This window comes from Carcharodon carcharias, chromosome 20, assembly GCF_017639515.1.
Source record: "Carcharodon carcharias isolate sCarCar2 chromosome 20, sCarCar2.pri, whole genome shotgun sequence".
NCBI classification, from domain to species: Eukaryota; Metazoa; Chordata; class Chondrichthyes; order Lamniformes; family Lamnidae; genus Carcharodon; species Carcharodon carcharias.
In genome coordinates this window covers 30194271-30210233 of record NC_054486.1, presented here as the reverse complement: position 1 = coordinate 30210233, position 15963 = coordinate 30194271, and positions in this window count along the sequence as shown.

The following is a 15963-nucleotide window of genomic DNA, read 5'->3' as shown; positions in this document are numbered from 1 at the left end:
TTTGACATGCAAGTAATCCTGTGTTGCAGCTTCACCAGGCTGACACCTCATTTTTAGGTATGCCTGGTGTTGCTCCTAGCATGCCCTCCTGCACTCTTCATTGAACCAGGGTTGATCCCCTGGCTTGATGGTAATGATAGAGTGGGGGATATGCAGGGTCACGAGGTTACAGGTTGTGTTCGAGTACAATTCTGCTGCTGCTGATGGCCTACAGCACGTCATGGGTGCCCAGTCTTGAGCTGCTAGATCTGTTCAAAATTTATCCCATTTAGCACGGTGGTAGTGCCACACAACACGATGGAGGGTATCCTCAATGTAGAGGTGGGACTTCGTCTCCACAATGACTGTGCGGTGGTCACTCCTACCGATACTGTCATGGACAGATGCATCTGCAGCAGGCACGTTGGTGAGGATGAGGTTAAGTATGTTTTTCCCTCTTGGTTCCCTCACCATCGACCGCAGACCCAGTCTAGCAGCTATGTCATTTAGGACTTGGCCAGCTCGGTCAGTGGTGGTGCTACCAAGCCACTGTTGGTGATGAACATTGATATCCCCCAACCAGAATACATTCAGTGCCCTTGCCAACCTCAGTGCATCCTCCAAGTGGTGTTCAACATGGAGGACCACTGATTCATCAGCTGGGTGAGGGCAGTAGTCAGTAATCAGCAGGAGGTTTCCTTGCCCATGTTTGACCTGATGCCATGAGACTTCATGGGGTCCAGAATTGATGTTGAGGACTCCCAGGGCAACTCCCTCCCAACTGTATACCACTATGCCACCACCTCTGTTGGTCCTGTCCTGCCAGCGGGACAGGACATACCCAGGGATGGTGTCCAGGACATTATCTGTAAGGTATGATTCCATGAGGATGGCTATGTCTTGACTTGACTAGTCTGTGAGACAGCTCTCCCAATTTTGGCACCAGCCCCCAGATGTTAGTAAGGAGGACTTTGCAGGGTCAACAGGGCTGTGATTGCCATTGTCATTTCCAGTGCCTAGGTCGTCCGTCCAGTTTCATTCCTTTTTTGTGACTTTGTAGCAGTTTGTTACAACTGAGTGGCTTACTAGGCCATTTAAGAGTCAACCACATGGGTCTGGAGTCACGTGTAGGCCAGTCAAGGTAAGAACAACAGGTTTCCTTCCCTAAAGGGCATTGGTGAACCAGACGGGTTTTTACAACAATTGACATGGTCATCATCACACTTTTAATTCCAGATTTTTATTGAATTCAAATTCCACCATCTGCCGTGGTGGGATTTGAACCCAGGTCCCCAAAGCATTACCCTGGGTCTCTGGATTACTAGTCCAATGACAATACCACTACACTGTCGCTTCCCCAGGAGGCAGGATTCATTAATGACAGGATTATTTAATTACCTCACAGTAAAGGATCCTCTAGGCAAGAGTGTTTGTAGCATTCATGTTTCACACATTTCACATTCATATGAACATACAAAATAGGAGCAAAAATGGGCCATTTGGAACCTCGAGCCTGTTCCACCATACATTAAGATCATGGCTCACCTGTTTGTGTTCCACTGCCTTCTGAGGCAGAGAGTTCTAAAGTCACACAACCCTCTGAGAAAAAATTTCTCCTCATCTGTCCTAAAAGAGCAACCCCTAATTTTTAAACACTGCCCCCTAGTTCTGGACTCACCACCAGAAGAAACATTCTTTCCACGTCCACCTTGTCGATACCATTCAGGGCCTTGTATACTTCAATCAAGTCACCCCTCACTCTTCTAAACTCCAGCGGAAACAAGCTCAGTCTGTCTAACCTTTCCTCATAAGACAACCATTCATTCCAGGTATCAGTCCGGTAAACCTCCTCTGAACCGCCTCCAAGGCATTTACATCGATTTTTTCAATTTGATTTGGTATCAAATTGAAAGAAATGGTTTACAACACTGTAAAGATTAGTAATTGGCCAGAAGATTGGAAAATTTTTAGAAACCAAAGTATGGCTAAAAATCAAGAAAAAAAATTGTATGAGGGATAACAAGCAAGAAATATAAAAAGATACTAAAAGCTTCTACAAGTGTATAAAAAGGGTAGCTAAAGTAAGCATCTAGCCCTTTAGAGGATGAGGCTGGAGAGTTAATAATGGGAAACAAGGGGGGATGGCAGAGGCTTTGAGCAAATATTTTGTATCTGTCTTCGGAGCAGAAGACACAAGAAAAGTAGAAAGCCAGACAAAAGGGTGGGAGGAACTTAAAAGAATCACAATGCCAACTTCTTGGAAATTTGCCACTGACCACTTGGGATTCACAGAAAACAATCTGAACATCGAGGGAGTGGAAACTTTTTGTTAGTTGTCCAGATGGTGGCAGAATTTCTTTGCTGAACTGAAATCAGCAAAGTCAGATTTCCTCACCCAGCCCCTCAAACGTTCCCAGGGTCCAGAGATTTGTTGTGGGGTAATATTGGGTTGGCCTCATCTTCCTTTGACATTGTGCAATAGAATGAGAGAGCTAAAGTCCACGTAACTTAGTTCTATCTTTGGTTACACTTCTTGTTTGTTACTTTGTCCTGTTTATTTTTTTCCAGGCCATAGGCTTGAAAGGACTGCCGCTGCTCTTTTGTTCTGCATTAGGATTTATCTATCACTAAGTTTTCGTAGTTTGAGCCACAGAAAATATCTACAAATTAATGATAACATGGATTTCACTTTTATAGGAGTGAAATTGATCTTCATGAGCAGCATGGAAATGGTCAGGTAATTAATCATTAGCCAATCTTTCAACATGCCTGATCTTTCCAGTGAACTTCGCAGAATGATAGTACAAACTCATTTTGGGTTTTCATTTCCTAGTTTCGCTATCATTTTTACTTGGTTCAGAATTAAAATTTTTGAAAATATGTTGCAAGACAATGGAAAATAAGAATTGGCACAGTGGAAAATCAGCTGCTGATTTGCTACAAGCCCATTTTACACTACTTGCATGCATCAATTTCACCCTCCTGTATGGTGTACCCAATGGGTCATGAGATGAACCAAACTGACCTACAAAAACACAAAATATTTGACAATTCCTGATCTACATTTTCATAATTTTCTTCATTTTTCAATTAATCAAACTGGATAACTGTACCAATATGTGAACCAATGTAAAGATTCTGGAAAAAGAAAACTGCAGCAGTCTTGTACCAACATATTTCAATGACAACCAAGTGAAACTATTAAAGTCTGATGTGGTGGAGAGCCTGCAATACGTGCAAGAAGGGATCCAACATACTTCAACTGGGAACAAAGAATCTCCCATAGCTTAACACACATTCCAATATATTCCCAAGAGGGAAAATACTACTTAATCTGACCAGAACATAATCTCTAGAAAACACTTATCCCCTTTGATGCCACGCTTTGTGAAGAAAACTCCTTAGATTCATCATATAATCCACCTCTCAGGATAATAAACACAGAAACAAGGAAATTATCAAAGATATCATCCAGTTCCCTCTCCAGCAAAACTCAAACTATTCTCCACAATGAGGACATCTGACTAGTTTCACCGTTTCCTGCACCTTCAGAAATCTATATTTTTCTCCCTGGCTAGATTATTCTTATCTCTGCATTTCAGATGGATAGATCAGTTTAACAAGGTCAGACCATGCATTCTGCTGCTCATTTCCGGAACTGACTAATGCACCTAAAATATGGAGCTGTTGATTTTTCAATATTTTGTTGGGCGGAACCAGTTCCTGCAATAATCGGGGGTTGAGTCGAAACATGCAAAAAGCAAATCTTCCAGAAATGCTAAGAGCAGGGCAAGTCTCATTCTGTGTGTATTAAATACTCTATGAAGGGGCGCAGTTCAAAAATGCAGTGACATGAGCTTGGCAAAGTAGAAGTATGTGAACGGCTTTATAGTTGCAGGGGATTGGGCTTGAATTTCTTCTTGATCATGTCTCAAGGTCTCCAAAGGTATTGTCGTTCCATTCTTTTCACATGATAAGAATCTCTTTATATTGTAGATATTTTTTGTAAGAATTTGTAGTTATGCCAGTACAGCATTAGAACAACTTAAAATTAGTTTCTGTTATTGCTTGTTGAGAAGAGCCTTTTATGTAGGTGGAGTGGTGTCATTGTGTTGACTATGTAAACTTTCATTCATTGCTATTCAAATGGTGTAACTTTTGAAAGCACAATGGGCTTTCCATAAGATACTGTCTGAGTATTGGTGCTGTGTGAGGCTATTCAACTAGCCTACTCCTGAACGTTTCTGTTTATCCATCAGCATGTTGCTCATTTGAGAGATCTACACAAGGTATTGATTGGTGTTCAAGTCATCTTGGTATGGATGTCTTTGAAATCCATTTTTAATTGCCAATTATAAATGTGAAGAGACTTTTTTATTATTTTCCTTTGTTTTGATCTTCAGTCAAACATAATTTGTCAAGATCTTGAGGTTTCCCGTTTTGCTGTTTTGCTCTGTGCGCCTGATGCCAGTCAAGCCATGTGTGAATGTTCCATCCCATGTAAAATTTATCATCAAGGACATGTAGCATATGCTTCAGGTGAGAACAAGGAACTTGGAACTGTTATTACTTTTTAAGCCGTTGGACTAAGGTTGCTGTAACGATCTGAAGCTGCGGTAAATTCTTACTCATTTAATTTTACTTCTCAATGAACACAAAGTAGTAGTTTTAGTCTAAGCAAGCAAGTCAGTGAGGCAGGTCCAAGAGTCAAAAAAATCAACTGATCCTTTCCCACTTACTAAAGGGCTTAATGTCTACACAGAGGTCTGCTGTCCACATTTTACCTTTGCAAGATTAGGTTTTATCTATGGAAGCAGACTGGTGTGTTGAGCTCAAATACCCAATGGAGGGAGCTCAAAATATGCATAATTGTTCCAAGGGGCACTGGAAGGATCTAGCAGCATTTATCTGAGTTTTCCATGATATAATAGAATCACTAAGTACAATCATAGCATTCTATTGCAAAATCCATTGAAAACCCATTTGTCACTTGACCCATAGGATGCTTCATTTTCAGTGTTCATTTTTACCTGCAATACCTATTAGACCAGTACATGGTATTTTCAATGGTAAATGCAAAATAACAATAGACATTTAAACCATCCAAGGTTACTTGAGTCTCTGCACTCTTTCACGCTATGAACAATGGTTGGCTCCAGAGCAATGCATTTTTGAAAACCACAAGGTCTACCATGAGATTAGACTATTTGTAGAATTATAAACATTATGAAAATTTTAAGTATTTCTTGCATTGCTGGTTCCTATCTGGAGATCTTCCTGACACAAAATTTCTAGCCTTTCTTACCCAGCCCCAGGCATTATTTTATGAACCCTGCCATATCACTGTCCTTCTGCATCTCTTCTCCCTGCCCCACCCCCTAATCCCCTCCACTCTGCGCCCCCTCCATCCAGTCTCCCCCTCTCCCATTTTGCATTATTTTTCTCTTCCCACTTCTTTCATGTCTTTACACTCTCCTTCTCTCCCACCCTCCCCTCCTAGAAGATTAGTTACAAGTGACAGACAGCTTGCATACTTCCTACTGGTAGTTAGAGTAGAGTTAGGGAATGAGGCAGTGCAACCAGCTCCCATGAGAAAGGAATCAATTGAATCAAAGGAATACAGAAAAAAAACATAAGGGCCTTGTGTTTCTGTTGGGTTGCACAGTTAAAATGCAATTACTCACAGGTGGTAGTCTATGTGCTCTAATTAAAACTGCTAACATTTCACGATAAACCATTTTAATCTATAACAAATGAAGAGGGCACTCAATAGACCGCATCTGTCCACCCCGCTGTGTAATTGAACGTTACTAAAATTACACACCTTTTTCTTGAAGCTTTTGCCTGCCTGATTGACGCTCTGTACCAATGAAGCTGCAAAGAAATTTTCGTCAAGAGCCTCTGTCCCACTGAAGAGGCTTCAGGCCAATCCAAATCCAACAGCCTGCTCTGAAAACTCTGCTCACATTTTGACAGCTGTGACAAATTTCACCACAGCAGCTGAGACAATCCACAGCTTTCTAAATAAAATAAAATCTGTGTTCTCATTTATATTTCGTAGAATTAACCCACAACATAAAAAAATGAAATTACCTATCTCCCGATGTTAATGGACCCTTTAAAAAATTCCAGCATCCATATCTGCATCTTCGTCAAAAGCTAATCAGTTCTTTCTTAGGATATACTTTTTCTGTGTACCAACTTCCATTGAAATCTGTCCATTAATTTTGAGACATATTGTTTACAGACAAACAGACTAATGAATAGGGACGAAAACATTACCTCACCCATTTTCAGTGATGAAAGTAATAATCAAACTGCATCAAGTTACAACTTAAATATACCATGGTATTTTTTTAAAAGCAAAATTTGAAACAATAACTGTTCTATAAAACACCGCCTGATTGCAGCAGTTCACTGGAGAATTATATTCAACAAAATGCAAATTTTGGCCACAAATTGCCTCAGATCGCTGATGGCTCCCAAAACAGAAACAAATTTTGATTATTTAAGTAGTGGAGGAAATTAATTTGAAACAATTATTTTCATATCACCCATAAAATAGAATTTGTGGCCTCTATGTAATTCACAACCTAATGTAAAACCAGAAATACTCAAAGTTTTAGGAAGTTTCAATCTAGTTCCAAGCCTGTAGCACAAACAGCTCAGATATTATATTAATTGGCAGTCTCACACAAACAGGTCATTGGCTGGCCAATGTGGAAAATGGTAAACTGTAATAAGGTTACTCTTCTGAGAAGCAGGCACTGTGGCTGAGCAGAGAGATTATTCTTTGAGTAAAAATTCACAAAATTTTAAAATGAATTCAATTCCTGATTTGGCCTGCGTTATGGGTCATGGTAATCCAGTAGCTTTGTGACTGGACTAGCTATTCAGAGGTCCTGGACTAAAATCCCGCCATGGATTTGCACTATCTCTGTAATCTCCTTCTGCCCTACAATCCTCCAAGCCAATTGTATTCCTCCAATTCTGGCCCAATTTTAATCATTCCACCATTGGTGGCTGTGCCTTCAAGCTGCCAAGGGCCAAAGCTCTGAAATACCAACACTAAACCTCTCTGTCAGTCTCTTCTCCTTTAAGGTCCTCCTTAAAACCTACAACTTTGATCAAGCTTTTGATAATTTACCCTAATATCTCTTTAGGTGACTCAGTCTCAAATGTAGTTTGATGACGTTTCTGTGAAGCAACTCGGGATGTTTCACTGCATGAAACTTCTATCTAAATAGAATTTGTTGTTGTAATAAGCCAAGGTCAGTTCAAATCTCACTGTACTAGTTTGATAACTTAAATTCAGTTTAAGCTTTCCATAAATAAAAACTTGACATCAGAAAAAGTGACCATGAATCTGTTAGGATTTTTGTTAAAAACTTAACTGGTTCAATATTGTCCTTTAACCAAGAAGGAATCCACAGAGAGTGGATAGAAAGTAGAACTTGCTATCACTTGTAGCAGTTGTAGCAAACAGCATGGGTACATTTAACAGTAAGCTTGATTAGTACATGAGAGAGAAAAGAAGTGTAACGTGAGATTCAACACAAGCACTGCATGAAGGTAATAAAACAGGGATCCTTTTTTCCACTGGCATCAAAACTTTATAAACATTAATTGAAAAACTTAACTTAGAGGAATGGTCTATTTACAATGGACATTCACAACCAATACCACAGGTCCACCAGGATACTATTGAGACCTTAACTCCTGATCTCTAAATAGCTGGGTAGCAGAGTTCAGTTGGAAAAGCTCCTATGCTAATTTTCTGTAAATCAGATTACCTTGAGTCCCAGAGACAAGGGGAATTCCTCTCCTTGGGGCTTCTCGGACTCATGTCCTGTCCAGGTGGTCCAACTAGGTCTGCAGCTGCCAAATGCCTGCTCTACTTTCACTTCCCAGTTCTCTAGGGCCCATCAGAAGTTTCAACCTGCCCTATTTATGGCCTTGGCTCTTACCACGCGACAACTCAAGTCCTGAACTTCTGCTCCTGCTGCTTCTGCAGCCCTTTCGCTCTCCGTATGTCCTCTGGCTCCACCCCCAACCTACCAAGAATACTCTTCCACGTATAGAGGGATCCACAGGGGCTGACCAGTTCCTGTTTGGTGCACCAGCCCTACCTTCACCACCTGCTGGCAGAGACCCCACTATACACTACCCTGCTTGAGAGTAGCTGTCCCAGCAACTAAACATACTATACAGTGACTGTTTACTGAACAATTGCGTGATCAGCGGTTTCAATTGAGCTATGATAGCTGGCATATTCAAGTCCATATTGGTAGCAGCATTCCCTTCATTCATCACAGATCTGGGCAAATGGTATGAGTTGGGATGATATCCAGTATTTGCTTGAGATGCCCATCTCAGGCCTTCCTTGTAATTGGGATTTTTAACAGGACCCAGGCTTTGTGATGGGTCAGGCACATGGGACTCTAGATCAGTTATGCCTCCAGGGACCACATGGTGAGCAGCACTGGTTGCTTCAGCTGCAGCCTCCCTGCCTGACAGCTTTGCATCTCTTCTGGCGCCAGAGTCGGCCTCTCACAATGGATGCAACCCTGAATTCCTAACACACATATTCCAGGATTCCCCATCACCATCCAACTCCTCTTCACTCAAGCCACTGCCTCCACTTTAGGTTCAGCTTTGCCATTGTGTGGGCTGTTTGCCTCTACACCAGACATCTGGCCTTGAACAACTCCCCTCTGTGAACTGTTTTCCGAGTCTGCCCTCCAGCTACCAGTTCAACAACATAGGTGTGGCCCCCAATGCCAAACCACTTGATGACTTTGTGGGGTTCAGAGTCCCAGGCATCTCGTATCTTATTCCGACCCCTGATATTGATATTCCGAGAAATGCTCTTGCACCATTCGGAAGGTCTACCATGTCAGCCTTATGATCGTGTAGCATTTTGTTTTGCAGCTTTTATTTTGCAGTCCTCTTAGACGTCATCTCAAACACCTGATTTAGCCTCGCAGGATGCTTAGCTATCCACTCGTCAACATAGCCAGATCCATAAGGATGTGTGGTGAGCCCAAGGAGATTATCCACAGGAAGGACTGGCTCTCTTCTAAAGAAGAGATAGCATTGAGAATAATGAGTGTTGAAATGTGGGGTGCTATTATAAGTATAGACCAGTTCCGGAAGGTAGTCAGGCCATTTTTGTTTGCTCTCAGAAGGCCAAGTGTGCAATCGGTCAGGCAGATCATGGTTGAAACTTTTGCACTGTCCATTACCCTCTGGATGGTAGGGGATAGGGTGGCTCTTGACAATGCCATACACCTTCGGGAGCACAATCCATATTTATCATTTGGAAAGTTTTAGCTCAGCTTGTGTAATATCTTGTAAGCATTCTATATTTCAAAATCAAAAATAAATACAAATGCCTTTGCCGTAACTATATGTAGTGATCTAACTGTAGCAGGTTGATCATTCAAATTCACTTTAAACTATATGTAAATAAAAAGTTGGTATATATTAGCACAAATATAAGCAAGTTTGCAATCTGAATCATACCTTATTAATTTAGGTTAACTATGCACATTGAAGCACTGTATCTTGTGCTTCTTGTGCACTAAACTGATAGTAAGGAAGAGCACTTGCCAAAATCGAACCACTAACTTGTCACATCTGTTTCCTCTGGATCATGGTGCAAGAAGTCCTTAGAGTCAAAGGGAAGAATTTTCGGGTTCGCCCCTGCACGCCGATGCGTAACATGACACATGGTGATGTCATGCGGGCATCCCGATGTCACCACACGTCATGTAGATTTTCAGTTCGTCGGCTGCCTGCCGGCCGAACTGTCAAAGGTCTATTAAGGCAATTTAAATATCAATTAAAACAATAACCTGAGCTGCCCGTCCAACCTTAAGGCAGCCTTCACATTTTTCATGAAACCTCATCCACTGGCGGGATGAGGTTTCATGAAGGGTTTATTAATTAAAGAATTTTCAAACATTTGATAAACACGTCCCAGCTCATGTGACGCTGTCACATGAGGGGACATGTCTAAATAATTTTTTTCTGACTTTAATAAAAACTTAGATTCCAAACTTAATCTTGCTGAGGGAACTCTGTGCCTCAGGGAGATTTCTGCACTTTCACGCACGCATGCATGAAAGAGTGCAGGCCCCGACTCAGGGAACGCCCCCCTCCCATCCACACAGGCTGCGCTCAGTGCTTCCGGGTGCACGTCACGCTGGATGGGCCTTAATTAGCCCACCCACATAAAATGGCGGTGAGGTGCCGATCGGGTACACGCTCGCACCCGCCTGCCCCCGCACAACTCGACAGGGGAAATTTCTGCCCATATACTTTTCTTCCCATTAATAAAATTGATGTCATCTTGTACAATTTTCTTAACTGTTTTTAACCAAAGTGAGAGTGTGTGAAGAAAATATTCAACATAAATTATCAATTTCAGATTTCGCAATCTCCAGGCCAGGGTGAGCAGGTTCTGTAGCTCTGTCAACAATACTGTGTGACTGACTGCTAGGAGGTACATCATTGTCACCTGTAGCAATTCTGCCTCTGATCTGTTATATTCTCTATCATCATGGAGGAGTTCCTGGCCTGTTCTTGGCAGTTAGGAGAAAAGAACGTATGAGAAAAGTAATTCGTTGCATGAAAAGTCACATGCACATATCCACATCCAACTACTCAATTCTAGGATACTCAACCATGGAAGGGAAAGCTTCTGTGTGGTCTAAGGAAGGAACTTGGGGGAGGATGAGTGGATTTGGAGGTTTCTCAAAGTAGCACAGCATATTGAGTACGTTGGCACCTCCATCTGGGTTAGCTTTGTATTTTATATGGAACGGGGCTTGTCAGGAAGATATAACCATTTTCATAATGTTATTGGAATTTATTTTCCCCAAACATTACTGGTAAAATTGGTACTATGAAAGATTTTTATTATTAGAAAGGTAAAGTCCAAGGACATAGTGAAACAATGGGAATTTGCATTCAAAGGGGAAAATTTGGATAAAGGAAATAAGGCTGTGTGCAAGGGAAGACATTCTAAGAGCTAAAACATGCATGAAAAGCCTTCAGCATCTACTCATCACTCTGCTGTCTACAAAGAACTGAAGTTAAGAAAACTCACTTTGAATTGGATTGTTCAGGGCATAGTGTTTCTTTGCCTGGGTCTTTAAAAATCTATGCGTATTACTGTCGCCTTAACGGAAGTGTAACTGGGAGCTAGATTAATTAGGGGATTTAGGAATTATCATAGTGGTAATTTGTAAATCTATGTGTGTAATTAAAATAATTTCTTCTATTAATAAAAGTTTCATTTAGTTCTGTAAGAAACCTATCAGACTCGGTAGTCTTATTACTACTGAATTCAAGGCAGACATCTTGAAGTGTATACAAATGGCAAAACAGTTGTGGCACTTGTTTCAAGTTTCCCATTAGGATTTGAGCAGCTCAGCATTTACCATTGGCTGTGCTAGTGGGGTCTTGTCTGGGATATATTTGAAATAACTTAATTGGATTGGAGTTGGTGCATCTTCAGGTTACGAGTATGAGAAGCACTTTGAATTCAAGAGTTTGTGTGAGGTTTTTTGAAGTGGTGAAACTGTAATATGGCTTTGGCAGTTGCTAAACCTTGTCTGGGAGTTGAAGGTATAACTTTAGCTGGTTTACAAAAGGTAACTAAAGTTAAGTAAATGGTATTGGCAGATAAGTTACAACCTGCAGGGGTGAAGACAGCAGATATAATTAATGGTATAGCACAGTACTTAAAGTTGGAAGTGATACCTGACCTTAGTCAGTCACAGCTGGAGGTAGTGAGACTTCAGTTAGAAATGAAGAAGCTTGAACTTGAAGCAAAGAAATAAAAAAACTTGAGCTAGAGGCAGCAGAAAAGGAAAGAGCAGAAAAAGAAAAAAGGGCATTTCAAATGGAGCAATTGGAAAGGCAGGAGAAAGAAAGGAAACTGGAACTGGAATTCCAGGCAAGAGAGAAGGATAAAGAAAGAGAAGCAAGGGATAGAGAGAAGGAATGAGAAAGGGAATACTATATTAAACCCAGTGTGGAGATGTTTAAATTTGTACAAGCTCTTCCAAAGTTTGAGGAAAGAGATGTGGAAGCATTCTTTATTTCATTTGAAAAGATAGCTAAACAGATGAAATGGCCATAGGAAAACTGGGCATTGTTGTTACAATCCAGGTTGGTGGGTAGAGGACATGAGGTTTATGCTTCACTGTCAGAAGAAATGTCAGGGAACTATGATGTGGTAAAAGAGGTTATTTTGAGTTGGTTCCTGAGGCATACATGCAGAAATTTAGGGATATGATAAAACAGCCTGGGCAAACTTGTATTGTGTTTGAAAGAGTAAACAAGGTAATTTTGACCAGTGGATACAGGCATGAAAGAAAGAGACAACATTTGCAGCTTTTAGAGAGGTAATTCCTATGGAAGATTTTAAAGATCCAATTCCCTTAGTAGTGCGAACTCATGTGGAGGAACAGAGGGTTCAAACAGCAAGGGAAGCAGCAGAGATTGCTGATGATGATGAGTTAATTCATAGGGCTAAACCTTTTTTTCATCACTGTTTTAAATACAAAAAGGATAGAAAGTGGGAAGGTGAAAGGAAAGTGGGTAGTCAGGGAAGAGGAGCAGGTGGACATTCACAGGAAGATTTTTTTCTCAGAATAAAAAGGAAGGTGCTGAGGGTAGAAGTGACATCGAAAACTGAGGTGTTTTCATTATAATAAAGTTGGACACATGAAATCTGTATGTTGGAAATTGCAGGGAAAATCTGCTGGAAATATAGGGATGCAGAAAAGTTCTGGAAGTAAAAATACTGTGGGTTCTGAGGTTCAGCACAGGAAAAAACAATGGTTTGTGTGCAGGTAAAACAGGCAGAATTAGTGATAGGTAAAGAAGTGGGAATGTGTTCACAATTTACCCAAGAGAGTTGTGAGGAACAGGTTGCCGAAATTTTTTAAAATGTTGTATGTGAAGGGAAAATCTTTCCATGTATACAGGGTGGAGTAGGTAAAGATGTTAAAATTTTAAAGAGACACAGGGGCTAGCCAATCCTTAATGTTGTGGGATAGAGGGTGTATTGAGGTGATAGTAAGTGGGAAAAAAACAAAAAACAAAAAACAAAAAACTGCAGATGCTGGAAATACAAAACAAAAACAAAATTACCTGTAAAAACTCAGCAAGACTGGCAGCATCGGCAGAGAAGAAAAGAGTTGACGTTTCGAGTCCTCATGACCCTTCGACAGAACTGTTGAAGGGTCATGAGGACTCGAAACGTCAACTCTTTTCTTCTCCGCCGATGCTGCCAGACTTGCTGAGTTTTTCCAGGTAATTCTGTTTTTGATAATAAGTGAGGTTCATGGAGATGCTAAATCTATTCCATTGTGGAAGGTAAATTTAAAGGGTAAGTGGGAAATAGTTGACGTGATTGTTAGAGTAGTGGAAAAATTGCGCAATTGTAGGGGTTCAATTTATTTTGGGTAATGATATTAAAAAGCTGGATCACAGATGTGGGTGATGCCTATGGTAGTTGAGCAGCCATTTTAGAAGTGTTTTGTTTTCAACAGGAGTATTGCAAAGAGAGCATCCTGGATTATGTGATAAGATCACAAGCTCATAGGTTGAAACAAGAAGAACAGGAAGTTCAAAGGCAGAGGGAAGGTGTGGAAGTCTAACTAGCTGACACTGTTTGATAACATTGTTCAGAAAGAAAGAACAGAGGACAATTCAGCTGAAGTGTTTAACTCAAGGTAGTTAGTGGAGTTACAGAAAAAGGATTTGCAAATACAATATTTATATCAGACAGCTTACTCAGAAACAGAGGTAAAATGTATTCCAGAATGTCATTACCTTAGAGTAATGTTTTAATAAGAAAATAGAGGCCTTATCAAGCTTCAGCAAATTAAAGCTGGAGGGAGGTGCATCAGATTGTAATATCATTTGGATAGAGAAATTAGATTCTGAGGATAGCCCATGAAATTCCAATGGGGGGGGGGGACATTTAGGAATTGGAAAGGTGCAGGCAAAAATACAAAAAATATTTTTATTGGCCTAGATTGCGTAGTCAAATTCTATACATGTCACACATGTCAGGTGATAGGGAAACTACGAGCAATAATTAAGCCGGCACCTTTAATTCCAATTCCAGCATTTGAAGAACCTTTTACTAGGGTCATGATTGATTGTGATTCTCTAAGACTAAAAGTGGAAATCAGTGCTTACTGACAATAATGGATGTATCTACCAGGTTTCCTAAAGCAATGCCTTTGAGAAATGTTACAGCAAAGAAAATTGTGGAAGAGTTAACTAAATTTTTTTACAAGATAATGGTTTACCTAAAGAAATACAATCAGATCAGGGTTCAAATTTCATGTCACGGCTGTTTAAGGAAGTAATAAACTGTTCTATCCTCAAACTGTTCAAGTCAACAGCTTACCAACTGAATTACAAAGGGCTTTGGAAAGATGGCATTAAACTCTAAAAACTGTGATGAGCATATAGTTAGGGTTATCCACAGGATTGGGATAGGGGAATTCCATTCTTGTTGTTTGCCATTAGGGACACTCCTAATACATTGACTGATTTTAGACTTCTTGAACTAGTTTATGGTCATGTGATGAGTGGGCCACTGAATTCTTTCATGAGAAATTGCTGGGTCGAAATTCAGCAACTACTCAGGTTATGTATCAAATTTTGGAGAGAGATTAGACAGAGCATGTGAGTTAGCTAGGGAACATTTAAAGATGTCACAGCAAGTGATGAAAGTGAAGGCAGACAGGAAAGCTACAGCTCATAGTTTTGTTTCTGGGGATAAAGTATTAGTTCAGTTATCATTACTGGGTGATTTATTAAAGGTAAGGTTTAGTGGGCCTTACAGGATTGAAAAGAAACTGAGTGAAATGAATTATTTAATAAATACTCCAGAAAGAACAAGCATGTAAATATGCTTAAAAAGTATTTTGACAGGGAAGAGGATCAAAAGGAGGTATTAGTGGTGGTAGGTAATGAGAAAGAAGTAGAAATGGAGGATTCTGAAATTGATTTTCCTTTAATCAAACTAGATAATGAGGGGATACTTGAAAATTGATATTTATATATTGAGTTACCTTTCAGACAAATGTCAGAGATTTGAAAAGCTATTGCATCACGCACATTTGTGGGAATAAGCTGGGAAGGACAAATTTAGCTATACATGATGTGTCTGTAGAAGTTTCATCTTTGCTAAAGCTCCTTTTAGATTAAATCTGGCAAAGTTATCACAAGTACACAAAGAAATCAAATTCATGCTTCAAAATTATATCATTGAGTTTGCCTATTGTGCTGGTACCAAAAACAAATGGAACACAAAGACAGTGTGGACTATCGAAAGATGAATGCGGTGACAAAAGTGGATTCATATCCTATACCATGGCTGGAAGATTTTATTGAGAAAGTGGGACAATCAAAATTTATTTAAGAGATTGACTTACTAAAAGGAATTGGCAAGAGAGAGCAAAGGAGACAGCAGATGGACTATATCACTTTAAAGTCATGCCGTTTGGTATGAAAAATGCACCAGCAACATTTCAAAGACTGACAAAATAATTGCAGGTCTGAGCAATTGTTCTGTTTATATTGACAACTTGCTAGTTTTCAGTCAGACGTGGGAAGAGCATTTACAACATCTGTAAGAATTACTCAATTACCAGGAGCTAATTTAGTGAACTTGGCTAAAAGTGAATTTGCAAAAGTGCAAGTTACATATCTAGGCCATACCATTGGACATGGTAAGGTGGCTCTGAGAGATGTGAAAGTCAAGGATATTGTGCCTACAACAAAACAAATAGTTTTGAGATTTCTGGGCATGAGTGGGTTTTATTGGAGATTCGTACCAAATTTAGCTCCATTGACTGAACTATTAAAAAAGAACAAAAAGTTTCAATGGATACATGAGTGTCAGAAGGCATTTGACAGTTTGAAAACTGTATTAACTACGACACCATT